Here is an 11,057-nt window from a genome sequence, read left to right on the forward strand (position 1 = left end):
CCTCTCTGAACATTTTAGGAGTGTTAAATATTTGCTTCAAAAATATTTGCTTCAAGAACAACTGATTACCTTTTTATCACCAGTGGTATGGATAAGCATGATAATAAATATTAAAAAATGGAAATGTATCCATTTGAAATCCATCCTTTTATATAATCATATCACTGGTGAACTTTTCAACGTGATCATCTCTTTATTCACTGATTGAATGCACACTTAATTCTTCTTTTGTAGTGGAGTTATGCTGTGCACATACTGAATAAAACCTATATCCTGTCTTAGCAAAAAAAATTTGCAAATAAAAGAGGCGTTTCATAGAAATCATAGAAAGATTTAATTTCATCAAATGAAATGAAGAATTGTCAAATCACTACTTACTCAACCCTAAGGCAAAATGTAACACTAACTCTTACCCTTGCCCTAATCGTAAATATAACCCTAAACTTAACCCCAGCACTACCCCTAACAATAAAACCCCATCCGTATGGGCGGTCAAGTTTGGAAAGAAGCACGAGCAGCAATACTGAGGCCCTGCTGGGACCACCTTGCCATTCCTGTTACAGCCATATTGTTCCTGGAGCCGTAGGATCCCTTACTCACTCAGCCCTAATGCTCACCCTGAACATGCCCTCACCCTCAGACTAACCCTGAAGTCCCAGTCCCCATTGCTTCACCGGCAGTTTAGATACAGCCACGAACAGGACGGGACACCTGAAATCAGCGTCTAGAGCTTTTCTTTTTCTGGCATCAGTCCCATTACATCGTTAGGACAATGGAGAGGAAAGATGCTAGCAGCTCACTGATCAAACAGAATGCTAAGGAAACTTAAAATTACAGCATAACACAAGACAGTCTCGGTCCAAGTTTCATCCAACCACACAGAGCAAAAGCATATTGACAGTAGTTCTATGCAATAACCTGAAGGACACGTAGCTGTGGTTAAAACAATAGCAGTTTTTTCTCTAATACAATGCCTCGTTTATAAGAGACAAAGCACAGAGCCCCATTCATATTTAACTTTCTAAATGTATACTTAAAATATACTTTTTGCAACTTAGAAAGGCAAATCACAGAGGCTTTTTGTTCTATTTCTCCCATCTGCGCTACAGCTTAGAAAACTTTTTCTGCTGCCTTGGCATTTCACTGTCCTTACTGTCTTTTGGGGCCTGCCTTTTTCACAACTTTCTCAAAACTCACTAATTTTGTGGATTCCAACACCCATGGTTGCTTGATTTTAGGGAGAAGCAGGAGCAGCAATGTTGGGGCCATGCTGGGGTTGCCTTGGCATGCCATTTCCAGCCCTTGTGCTCCTGGAGCTGGAGGCTCTTTGACTCACTCAACACCAACCCTAACCCTAACCCTGATCCCAGTGACATTTGGGGCTGTGCAGATGTCCTGACTGCCACGTGTTACACACATTGAAAGGTGTGGATTGTTTGGTCAACCTGCAGCTCTCTGAACCCTCACACCAACCCTGAGTGTAGCTGCTTGTGGCTGCTGAGATCCCCATCACCAGTGTTGGCACTGATTCCAAAACTGTAGAGTGAACAGAGCTGTGCTGTAGCTAAAATTCTTCATTTCATGAATTTGGAAATGAAGGGGAAACAGTTGCATGGCATGGAATGACAGGAAGTGCATCAAAATGAGCTGAAAATTTCTAAAACCTGTTACATGTATCCACAAAGTCAGGGCTAACCAACATAAGAAAACTTCTCTAACGATGTGGTTATGCTGGACTTCAGGAAGAAACATATCATTGATTGACCATTCTCTGTAAGGTAGGATGGAAATATTCAATCCTGGTAAAGATTTTCTTGTGTAGAAACAATGCAATATAAAATGTAAGTTAATTTATAAGGATAATATTTTTAATTTTTAGGTAAGTGTTTTAAGATGAACTGAAGTGTTATTAAAATTTCTCAGAATAAATCTTTGAAACCACATGGGCAACACAAGAGAGCTATTGCAGGTTCCAGTTTTCATGTTGAATATATAACTCTTCAGTTTTCTCCTAAAAAAAAAAATGCATCATGCCACTGTTATGAAAACCAAGAAAAAGTTCAATGACTCTTAAAGGTAGTGAAACTTCTCCAGGGAAATTGAAAAGCCTGTTGCCTCATTCAGTCTATTGTTTTACAAGGTGCATCATTGACCCCATTGTTGACTCCTCTCCACTGCAGAGCTGTTTGAGAAACGTACTGCAGCTCTCTTTGTGCTGAAATCCAGCAGAAGAAGTTTTATAATCCAGGCATTGAGGATCTTGACAGGGCAGGCTAAGCTTGTGTTTGCTGAATATTTTCTTCTAAAAATGAAATTTTATACACATATAATGTGTTTTCTATGTAAACTAAGTTGTTAATGCAAGACAAATTTTGACTGCAGAAGCTTCACATTTGTCATCTCTTTGTTTCAGCTGGTATTCTTACTATTTAGTAAGTGCACTGAGAATAGAAGAACAAGTGTATGCCAGGCTACATAAATCTTCCATATAAAACTTCCAAAATACATACTGCTTCCAAATGTCTTTAGCAATTTAAAATAAAAAAGACCAAAACAAAAAGAAAAACAGAACAAAAATGTGTGTATACAGTGTAACAGAGGCAAAGGAGACTACACAACATCTTGATGCTCCTACTGCTGCTGTTAATTTTTGGTTCAATGTATCTGAAAATACTCTTAAAATTTATAAAATATTATCTGGAGGAATGAAGTTCCATTGTGATTTATAAGAGTACTTATATTTTTTCATAATGAACTGAATATATGATTATACTTTCAGCTGTGGTTCGAAATTGAAAACAAAAAAATGAAAATAAGAGATAAAAACCAAATACAGAAGTGCTATTTAAATATCTTCAGTGGAATTTTCTTGGCAAGAAATCTGTTTTCTTTCTCTTATTTAGCAGCTTTAAATTTTTTTAGAAGTTCTTAATTAAAAAAACAATCCTTCCCTTCCCCTGCCCCCCTTCCCATCAGGCTCTGCTTTTGGCATTTAGCTTGTGGCTTTTATTTGAGAGAAACAATTTCTTTGGTGTTTTTTTCTTAGTATAAATAGAATTATTCTTTTGTTTTAAATGATTGCAGAATGAAAATGCCCCATCCCTGGAAGTGTTCAAATGCAGGATGGAAGCAGCTTTAAACGACCCGGTCTAGTGGCAGGTGATCCTGCCCATGGCAGGGGTGTTGGAAGTGGAGGGTCCCTAATGTCCCTTCCAACCCAAACCCTTTTATGTTTGTATGGCTCTGTGTAATCGACAGAAGTCATAATGGATATTTTTTCACAAGGTGGCAGTATTGGATTGAGCTGCATGGTTGTAAGGATTTTTTTTTTCCCTCTGGAGTATGTTTTCCATCATTACGTGGCGTGATTATCAAAACAGGAGAAAACATATTACTATATCTACAATTTGAATAATGTTATAATTTATGCAATTGATTTGCTTCTTTGTCTAAGTACATCAATTCTCTTGATGTACTTATATTCACCTTGTAGATGAATCACTGAGAAATAAATCAGCTCTATTCATATTTTCTTTATATCATTTACCAGACTGCATTTGACCTGCATTTGATGAGATGATAGATCCTTTAGGTGAGGATTTATGTTGGATGAATAACAGTATGGCCTTTCCATATGGATCTTCCTTTTTCCCATATTATCTATAATTTATTTTTTTTTCTAAGAAAAGTACGTTTTGGGTCACATAACAATAGATGTGCTCTTAAAGAGCAGAGTGCCTTGGCTGTGTTAAGTGTCACTTCCAAACTAATGGCATAGGAACCATCCAAGGCAGTAATTCTGGGAGAAAACAGGTGGGCTGGAAGTAATGAAAGCACTGCTACCTTCCATATCTATGCACAAATGGTTGGAATGCAGAGGAGAAAGTGGCCACTCGCAAAGAGGGAGGACAGCACTGAATCTTTAATTTATTGATAAATATATTTCTGTCTCCCTGTAGGATCTGCACGTGTCCATAATTCTTGGCAAACAGACAAAAAATTCTGTAAATTTGAACTGTAATTGTTCACTGATTTCCTTGTCAGTGGTTCAGATTGCTCAATTGAGAATGTTCTGTTTACATCTCATATGTAATTACTGTTGCCTAAATGTATGAAAATCTTTATTTTTCTTTCTGTGAATAAAGGGAAGAAGAAGAAGAAGAAGAAGAAGAAGAAGAAGAAGAAGAAGAAGAAGAAGAAGACCCTTTTATAATTCAGTTATTTTCATCCTTTCCATAATGGCATTGCAAAGATATTTTTCTGGAATAAGTTGTGTAAGTGGAAGTCTCATAAAAATAAAAGGAAAATAAGTAACAGTACAAATGAACTGTGTTGCAGTTTCTTCAGTCAAGAACTAGCCAGTGACATATCTTTCTTGTATAAAACTTGGCATTGGATCTATTTTCATATTTACATCATCCATGGGAGTCCTTGGAGTGTTGTGGAAATCAAATGACTGCTGGTTACAGTACGTGGAAATCAGCCTCCAACTTTCTTGTAAAATGAAAGAGAATTTTGTGTGCATGAAAAATGTGATCCTGTCTTGGTGTGATTTCCACATACAAATTTGTTGATAGCAAGACATATTTATCTAAAGTCCTGGCTCAAATGAATTCTCACCACTGAAGGTCTTTCCATATCACTGCATGAAAGTTTTCAATGACCAAATGCTTGCAGTTTTATGCAGAAAAGATTTTAACCACTGTATTTATTAGCATAGATGTTTTTAAATACTTAGTATATGCTGAAGACATAAAGAAAAGCCTGGTCCAGAATATTGAAACTTGAAAGCAAAGGTAGGTACAGTATGGCTACAATATTGAAATATCAAAGTATAATTAAAAATCTGTTACCTATCAAGACTAAACTGAAGACTCTGTGTTTATATAAAATTCCTACTTTTTAATGGTATAACTCTTTTATTTCTGAAAAATTGCATTTTATCGTTTTGACACCATTTTTCTTCCATCTTTTGTTTATTGTCACCCTTTTTGAGAGATCTGTTTTAGACTGTGTGAAGGCTGAAGCAGAGAACCGTGCTACTGATTAATTTGTTAAGCACTACAAATATGAATTTCCACAACAAAGAGTGAAGACCAGGTGAACCAGAAAACTTCTTCCTTCTTTCTCCCTGCTACTGCCTAGGCATGTAGTGTGTGCCTCACAATTTGTTAGGTGATGAAAGAAAAATACGTGTGCCATTTCCAACTTCCATGGAGCCATCTACTATCACAGCATCTAAATACTGTGGGTGAAAATTGGTTTTCACTGGAAATAAGCAAAATCGGCTATCTTTTTATTTTGCATCTTATAGATCAAAGGAGTTCTTAAATAGGCATGGGACTTAGGTCCCATTGTCTTCTATACAGGAACTAAAGAAATAAAAATCTTCTTCAGCAAAGCACAGCCACTTAAAAACAATTTTTGTTCTTCACTTCCAAGACAGTTATGGCTGTGTCTTTAAGTCCATCACAGTGAGTTGTCCTCTGCTTGAAATCTGCTTCTTAGACTATGATGTCATTTTGCACAGGTTTCCAGGAAAATAAATTCTTATTTTTGTTGAAATCACTGTAAATAATAGTAATGAAGGATTGTACATGAGGTTCTGGAATTTTTTACTCTATTACTCACTTATTCCAAATAATGTTTATACATAACTCGGATTTGTGCATTTTTTCAGTATATGAGTTTTCAAATTCTGGTATTTGTAATGCAGATGGCAATATTGGTGCTAATAATGATGAAAAAAGAAATATGTAAATAAATTATGTGGAACTGCTGATAACTTAAAGATTGTTTGTGCAATTAATTAAAACATGTCTAATAGTTCTCACTGTAAACTGCATTGCCATTTGATTGAAGCTGACTATTTTACATGTTCACCAGGAATACTAGAACATGACCTAGTTTGAGGAATTCAGCATGGTTCAATATAGTAAATGGCAGTGCATGAAAATATATTTCCAGTTTCTCCCCTCCAAAAAAACCACACCCTTCCAATTCAGGAATGTGGCATCAGCAGTGGAAGGGACAGCTTTATTTCTTGTGAGGGATTACCCAGGAAGTCCTTCTGTCCTGGGTATCTGCAGGCGTGGGAGGAAGCATTAGATGCTACGCTGTGTCTGTTGGAAGGCGACAGCAGTTGTCCCCTGTGCAATTGATAGTAGGACTTACTGGTATCATGGCAGGCAAAATATACCAATGAATGATTAACTTTATTGTTTGGACTTGTATTTTAGCAGAGACCTAATCTAAGGAACATGTCTCTTCAATTTGAACAACAGCAAATCACAATAAATACCTACATAGCTGTTGTCTCTAGTAACTATCCACTCTGAAACTTCACCAGTCATTTATTTTTCTACATACAGCAACTGCAATAGCTTGAGTAGTTCTCACAGTGTTATGTGGAAGGTAATCTGTACTGAATCAACACAAGCCTGGCCACTTTTCTATTCCATAATTTCAAAAGTTACGGTTCCAGTGACAGTGTTTTCAAAAGGTTCATATGGTTCTCCAAAGCCTGCTGCTATTCAGGCAGAGTACAGCACAAATAAACTATTTTTAGTCCTTCTGTATAATCAAATTTCTTTATCAAATGTTGATTTCTAATGATGGAATCATACCTGTTTTATATAATGGTTTTATATTTTGAAAGATTTAAACTGTCAGGAATAATGCATTCTGGAGTCAGCTATTTGTGCTAGAAAAATTGATTGAAAAATTGAAGTTAAATTTATTTTATATCAACTGTAATTACACTTGATCTCAACCTTTATTAAGTGCTGCTGAAGAATAATGATGTATACATCATCATTCACTGTGAAAGCTTTTGAATTTTCTTTTTAGGATGGCTATAGCAAGGAAAATGAGTTGGAGAGTTTAATTCTTTCATTTCTTTGTAATGAAACCTTTTAGTGGCCTAGGATTTCTCCTCTGCATACATTCCCTGCTACAGTCTCTCTAGTCAGACTCTTTATGATGAGCTTGATGTTGAAGGTGTATTTTATCAGTCTCAGCAAAAATGCATAATCTAGGGTAAATATAAGCTGTTCATTCCCCCAACCTATGGCAAAACATGTCCTGGCCAGATTCTGTGGTACTCACAAAAGTTTGTGTCACAGTAGGTCCAGGATTTTTGGTTTCTTCTTATTATAATATTGTACTGTGCTTATTAAAAGTAAGTATGAGAAGTAGGATTTAGTATTTCAGGACAGATCAGGTGGAACCAAAGTGTTTCCTGGCTCTCCTGGCTCCAGCTGGGCAAATCATCTTGTGCCTGCCTGTGCTGTGTATGTGATTTGGTTGCTTAATTTATCCTTCTCTGGCATTACAATTTTCTTATTAGTGCAATGGCTATGAGGTGTCTTGGGTCATGTTTGGCAAATTGATTAGAGTGCTGCTGCTTGCAAGTAATCTTTGAAGAAGCCTGAATATCAATAAAAGATCAAGGATTGTACTCTCCATCCACACTCTTATCAATATGCATATACCAAGTGCTATAAATATTTATTAACATGTTCACAATCGATGGAACAACAGAATTAATGATTTTATTTCTGAATACAGGAATAAGAGTCTGACGGAGCAGGAATCTGTGTGGAACATTCTGAATGCCTTGCAGCACGATGTGAGGGAAAACCCCCACAGACTATGACCTCTAAAAATACTGCATTCACCAGAAATGTGTATATCAATCAGAACTTATTAAAAAAATCTCATTTGGTAAAGGATTAATTTTTCAAGATCTGCTGCTATTATCTGATGTGGTTTGGCAGATTCCTTTCTGTTATATGGGTCATTAAGCTCTTGAAGAACTTCTCATTTTATGTAGGAACAGAGGGTTCTGGTCACTGAAAGCTGAAAAAATTCCTGCAGCTGAAAAAGTTAATGGGAGTCCTGGTATTTTTACAGTGCTAGAGTCCATAAAACATTTGATCTGCTTAGGTCTCAAGGCTGGCGTGAACCAAGCAGAGATGTTATGAGGTCAAAATAAAGCTCCTCCTGTGAGAAAATTTGAATAGGTTTTGCACTGAGAGTCTCAGAAATAGTGCTTGAGGCCTAAAATGAGCTTGCAAATTAGCACTTTCAATAGACATACTTACTTTGCCACATACATCTTTTGTGAAAAATCCTTTCTCTAGGATTTTTCCTTCTGGGAAGCTGAGGCCCCAGAAAAAGAATGTGAACAATGGTTATCTGCTGCTGTGGAATGAAACAGGTGCACCTGTGATTGACCCATGTTGCATGTGTACAATTAAGGGCCAATCAAAGACCAAGCTCTCTCTGGGACAAAATCAGAGAGAGCTCCTTTGTTTATTCATTCCTTTCCTATTCTTAGCATAGCAAGCTTCTGAGACTTTTTTTCTCTATTCCTATTAGCATAGTCATAATGTAATATATATCATAAAATAATAAATCCAGCCTTCTGAACATGAGGTCAAGATTCTCGCCTCTCTCTTCACCCTGAAACCCTTGCAATCCCTGTAACAGGTATTACTGAAAATATTTCCTGTGGCCTGGCAGCAGGTAATTTGCTTATTTCTTTAGAAAGGTCTTTTAAAACATTTGGATGCTGTCAATTATATTGGAAGTAGTTAGGAATGCTTTTGACCAGTGATCTGTTATCCACCTTTGAAATTTAATCTGTATTATGAGCTTTTAATTACAAACACTACAGTTTAACAGCTTAATATGGTTTTAATATGCTTCTATGGATCAACTGTGAGTCCCTTAATATGACTTCTTCCAGGGCAGAGTTACATTATTTTTAATGAGTGCTGAAGATAATAGATGATTCCAGATAAATCAAAAAGCATATAGGTCTAGTCTTAAGATTACAAATGCATTTGCAATGTATTTTTAAAATCTGTTCTTTGAAAATCCATTCATTGCCTTCATGATTTCTCAAGTGATTAGCGGTGACCCCATTATGTCAGTGGTGCAGCTAGACTATGTGCTGGTGTTCTTGACTGCAGTTTTATTGGAGTGTTGTAGGAGCACAGACTCACCACCTGCCCAGCTACTGGAATCATTGGCATCTGCCAGGAGAAAGACAAAAATACAAAGTCCATTAATAGCATTTTATATATTCTTGGTGATATTTAGTGAACTGCTTAAAGATGGTGACTATTTAAACTAAAACCATGAGCTGTTGAAATGGAATATCTATACAGAGAAAGGACAACTTTTGCCAAGTTATCTAATTTTCAAAATTTAGAAGCAGTAGATCTTGAACTGACCCTTTAAAACATGAAAATGACATGTTGTTTTTTAGCATCTCCGAGCTAAAATATGGAAGATTTTCATCCCATAAAACAATTCAAGTGTTTCTGAAGATCCATCATGATTCAGAATGAGAATTTTGTGGAATTTTCTATATGAAAAGAATTCCATTCTCCAATCTTTTTCATAGTTTAGTTTGCTTTTGTTTTACTGGTATTAAAGTAGGTTATTGGGAAGAGCTAGCTGATAATTATTTGAGCACTGCATAGTGTTTGCTTTGTCCTCCAAGTTTGAGCTACCTGTTGAAGACAGATCAATTGCTACTAAAATGAGCTGGAAAAAGGATATTGCTAAAGATCTCAGAGGGGAGAATTTTGGCCAATTAAAAGGAACAAAGGTATAAATAAATATTCTCAGAATTTGGTCCATATTGAAGGTTCTAGATCCGAGTTTCTGTGTTTTCATTTGATTTCTGTTGTAGATAAAATGCTGTGGAAGATGCAACGCCACACAGTGGAAAAGGAACTAAACAAAGAAAAATAATACTCAGTTCCCATGTCCATGCACAAATTACAATCTAAAGAAATGATTTTGTGAGGTCCCAAGGGATTCAACATACAGTGAATAAGAAATAAAAAAATGGTAAGAAATAAAAAAAAAATGTCTGGAAGAACGTAACTTTTGTTACTAAATAGATTTTAGAAAAAGAAGTACAAAACATATTTTCCTTCAAGATGTGGCTTACAAATGCCAAAGTTTTAACAATATTCATTGTTTTGTCTCTGGTCACTTGGAAGCCTTGGTTTTTACTTGTTAGCTGTCAGTTATGTAGGCAGTTCTAAATTAAGGATGTTCTAAGTAGAACAGGAGTTGTGCCTGATCAATATCACAGGGACATTTAGAAGTGGTTTATGAAGCATCTTGGCATAAACCCATGCTGTGCAAATCAATGATGACAATGGAAAGTGGCAGTATGTAAAGAGTACACAGTGCAGTACATAAAGAGCATACAGTGCATTTTCCACTTGTAATTGTGGGCAATGTCTCTGCAGGTTTGTATTATTTTTTTCCAGAGTAGTTCCAATACTTTACAGGATAAGTGGAATGAGCAAGACACTGAAATACGATGTGTTTTGTGAGACCAGCCCATGTGAGCATTCATGCATCTTAATATCAAGGGGCCAGTTTGCATAGGACCACCTGATATCACCACCTGGGCTGGAGCAAAGTGACACATATTTTCTGTGACCTCTTCTGAAAACCACACAGGGTTATGAGGACCAGCCAATGACGACAAATCTGCAGAGGGCAGTTGTTGTTTCTTGACGAAGCAAAACAGAAAATAATGGGAAATTGTCCAATGACATCTGCTGTTGTCTAGTTTTCATCAGCAGTTCTGAATTCCTCCATGTTTCTACAAAGCCTTGGCATTATTAAAAAATCACTTCTAAGTATAGAAAACATTTATATATATGTTTTATTGTATTTGTACCTATTTTAATCTATATTATAATATGACAATTGTTTTAAAAAACAATATAATAAATATACATTTTAACTTGAAACATACTCATATACATTTCAGGATGCACAATTCATAACAATCAATGAAAATTTGTGAATATTATTTTCAACATTTACTTGTAAATTAATCTCTCAGTTAAACACATACAAAAGCAGAATCTGTTTTGATTAAGTCAGTTCTGGAACATTTCTGTGCAAAAATGTCAAATTTTCTTGTGAACAATCAGTTTAGTTCAGATAATTTAAATAATACTCTAGCTAATATTCCCCAGTAAACATTACTGATGTATTTGCTTTCTGGCAAGTAA

This window comes from Melospiza melodia, chromosome 4 (assembly GCF_035770615.1).
Source record: "Melospiza melodia melodia isolate bMelMel2 chromosome 4, bMelMel2.pri, whole genome shotgun sequence".
Classification (NCBI taxonomy): Eukaryota; Metazoa; Chordata; class Aves; order Passeriformes; family Passerellidae; genus Melospiza; species Melospiza melodia.